The sequence below is a fragment of the Orycteropus afer genome, unplaced genomic scaffold, assembly GCF_000298275.1.
Source record: "Orycteropus afer afer isolate SDZICR_OR568_19922 unplaced genomic scaffold, OryAfe1.0 scaffold00099, whole genome shotgun sequence".
Taxonomy (NCBI): Eukaryota; Metazoa; Chordata; class Mammalia; order Tubulidentata; family Orycteropodidae; genus Orycteropus; species Orycteropus afer.
This window is the reverse complement of record NW_006921686.1, coordinates 7099659-7101882: the sequence shown is the minus strand read 5'-3', so window position 1 is coordinate 7101882 and position 2224 is coordinate 7099659. Positions and strand designations below refer to the sequence as shown.

General features: G+C 52.5%; 1 protein-coding gene across 1 annotated transcript in view; it reads right to left on the bottom strand.

Moving 5' to 3' along the window:
- Window positions 1-2224, bottom strand: part of PHLDB3 (pleckstrin homology like domain family B member 3) — a 32084-nt gene that overhangs the window by 8763 nt on the left and 21097 nt on the right. The gene's annotated exons all lie outside the window — the stretch shown is intronic.

Here is a 2224-nt window from a genome sequence, read left to right as displayed (position 1 = left end):
GAGACCCCTGAGACTATGGCCCTTAGTTACCTTTCAGGTCTGAAACTGAACTCATTCCCATGGCTTCCAGCCAAACAACAGACAGGCGTATGGAGTGAATATCTACATAAGGTAGATACACTCCTTGGAGAGATCAATTGTGGGAGAACAGAAGGGCAGGGTATGCACAGGGAGACAGCTGGAGATGGAGGTGGTGTGAGTGCATGGGAGGGAGGGACCCAGGGAAGAGGTGACCATGGGGACGAAGTGGGAAGAGAGCTGTTATGTTGTGGGGAATTGCAGTCAATGTCATGAAACAAAATGTGTATGAACTGATGTATGAAAAACAAGTATGCTCTATAAACTTTCACCTAAATCACAATACAAATTTTAAAAAAGAAAAATAAAACACAGCCCAGTCCTGCATCCTCCCCAGACCATCAGGGCCCACAGGGTTTTCACTGGTTGATTTTCCAAAGGTGATCACCAGGCCTTTCTTCCTCATCTGTCTTTGTCTGGAAACTGTGCTGAAACCTGTGTAGTATCCTAGCAACACACAAGCTTCCACTGACTGACAGGTGGTGCCCACGCACGAGGTGCCCTGGCCGGGAACAGAACCCAGGTCTCCTTCATGGAAGGTGAGAATTCTACCACTAAATGACCCACCACCAATGTCCCTTTAAGTCTCAATAAAGCCATTAAAGAAAACCATGTGGGTCCCTGAGTAATGCAAACAGTTAACACTCCCAACCGCAAAGGCCGGCAGTTTGAATCCACTCAGGGTACCTCCCAAGAAAGGCCTGGAGATCTGCTTCCGAAAAAGTCAGCTGCTGGGAGCCCTGTGGGCCACGGTCCTGCTGTGATGCACGAGGTAGCCGTGAGCTGCAGGTGACGAGGCTGCAATGGGGTTACACCTCAAAAAGGTAACAAAAACAAGCCAGCCCGCTGTGTGGAAGGGGGTGTGGGGCCCCTGCCCCTCGCATGCCATGCTAAAGGATGTTTTACTGGAACACCCTCTATGAAGGCTAATGTGGCTACCTGAGCGTCCCCAAATCCTGGGAGTCTGGAAACATTAGCTCCACTTCACAAGACAAAAAACCAAGCCCAAGCCCTGCGGCCCCCTTCACTCTCCCCTCCCTTTAAACACTGTCCCCAGCACTTCCCAGCTGGGGACCTTAACCCCCTGCTGTCGAGTCAATTTTGATCCACGTGACCCCACGCATTACAGGGCAGGACTGCTCCAGAGTTCTCTTGCCTGGACTCATCACGGAGGTCGATCACCAGGCCTAGCTTGCACGGTGCCACTGGGTGGGTCTGAGCTGCCAACCATTCACTTAGTGCTGCTGTTGTTAGGTGCCATCGAGTCGGCTCCGCCTCACAGCAACACCATGCAGAACAGAACCAAACGCCTCCCGGTCCTGCACCGTCCTCACAATCACTGCCATATCTAAGCCTACTGTTGCAGCCACTATGTCAATCCATCGCATTGAGGGCCTTCCCCTCATTCACAGACCCTCTCCTTTCCCGACTGTGGCATCTTCTCCAGGGACTCGTCCCTTCTGACAACGCAGGCAAAGCATGAGAGACAAAGTCCGGCCCCTTTCAGTCAGTAGGTGAGCACAAACCCTTTGCGCCACTCAGGGACCTCGGCTGAGGACCGTATGTACTTGGAATTGAGGGAAGAGAGGAGGCCGGACAGGCCCAGGCGCTGTGGTTCAGTGGCAGAACTGCTGCCTTCTATGCAAGAGGCCCAGGCTTGACTCCTGGCCGACGCTCCCACCCGTCAGCGGAGGCTCGTGTGTCGCTAAGATGCTGAGCAGGTTTCCGTGGAGCTTCCAGACTCAGACGGGCCAGGAAGAAGGCCCGGGGACTGGCTTCTGAAAAGCAGCCAATGAGAACCCTGTGACCCCAGGCAGGACACAGAACAGCTCCTCAGAGCTTCCTGTGCTGCCCCTGCAGCCCAGGCCTCCGCTCACCCCAACCCTGGCAACCAGTCATCTGTCCTCTGTCCTTAGGGTCTTGTGCTTTCTGGAATGTGATATAAGTGCATCACACAGAATATAGCCTTGAGACTGGCTACTTTCACTTAGCCAATGCCTTAGAGGTTCACCATGTTGCACGTATCAAGGATTTGTCCATTTTTATAACACACTACATGGAAACATTGTTCTTCAACCTACTTTGGTGAGTAGTGACTGGGGTCTTAAAAGCCTGCAAACCAAAACCAGAAAACCAAACTCACTAC